Consider the following 1,296-nt stretch of genomic DNA (forward strand, 5'->3'; position numbering starts at 1 on the left):
CTGGCCAACCTCTCGTGTCCCTCCCCGGACCTAATGGGGCACTGGTGGAGTGCCTTGGTGTGGCCTGTGCCCTCTCGTCATCTGGGACCCCTCGGGGGATGTCAGAGAGCCAGTTTCAGACAATCCCCGAAGGCCAGGCGGAGGCACCACTCTGGGGCAAGAATTCGTGCACCGGGCCTCTTGTAAAAATATATTAAACAGAGAAAGACAAAGAAAAAACCTTAAGTCTGAAAATATTAGCCCAGCCCCGGTACAAAGGCTCAAAGACATCACTGGAAATAGTTTTCATTTCAATGACCAGAGTTCTCATTGTTTGATCTCCTGAGGTTCGTCAAAAAATACTACCCTCTCCAAAAAAAGAACGAATGTTTGGGGGATTACAGGTGTTTTATGCTGATCATCTCTTTCCTTTGAGGAATTACTTGGGATGCCAGGGCTCATCTCCTGAAGGTTGAGCCGGCTCTGTGTGTGGCTTTAGCATCTAGCTCTGGATGCATTTTGGTTTTTAGTTGTGTTTAGCACTAAACAGCCCGAAACAAATCCCAGCGATCATAAAATTCATCTAGCATCACACCAGAGAGAGACGGCTGAAGAGGGAGCTGGAGGGAGCCCCAGAAATCAATTTCAGGGCATTCATGGTTGCATTAAAGAGATCACACTGCTGATTAAATTCTCCTCTTGCAGGAAAGTGTTTGTCAATCCACATTGAGACCTTTAAGGCTAAGGACTGGGGATCGTGCGGGATGTGTTTCTAAGCTTCATTTCTCATATTCAAAATATTGGACTTTGGGCCCAGCTGGCATGATTCAGTGGCTGAGTGTGGAACTACAACCAGGAGGTCATGGTTCGATTACCTGTCAAGGGCACATGCCCAGGTTGCGGGCTTGATCCCCAGTAGGGGGCATGTGGGAGGGGGCCGATCCGTGATTCTCTCTCATCATGGATGTTTCTCTCCCTCTCGATTTTCCTTCCTCTCTGAGTCAATAAAAACATTTAAAAAAATATTAAGCAAGTGTTGCATTCAGATTGAATGCACATTGTTTTAAAATAGTTTATTATATTTTTTGGTTTAACAGACCAGGTGGGTAGTTATTTAAAGATGACGTAGCACACGAGCTGGTTTGGTTCAGTGGATTGAGCATCGGGCTTTTTTTTCAAATATATTTTTATTGTTTTCAGAGAGGAAGGGAGAGGGAGAGAGTTAGAATCATCCATGATGAGAAAATCAAGGATCGGCCGTCTCCTGCATGTCCCTACTGGGATCAAGCCCACAACCTGGGCATGTGCCCTTGATGG

This window comes from Myotis brandtii, unplaced genomic scaffold (assembly GCF_000412655.1).
Source record: "Myotis brandtii unplaced genomic scaffold, ASM41265v1 scaffold5672, whole genome shotgun sequence".
Taxonomy (NCBI): domain Eukaryota; kingdom Metazoa; phylum Chordata; class Mammalia; order Chiroptera; family Vespertilionidae; genus Myotis; species Myotis brandtii.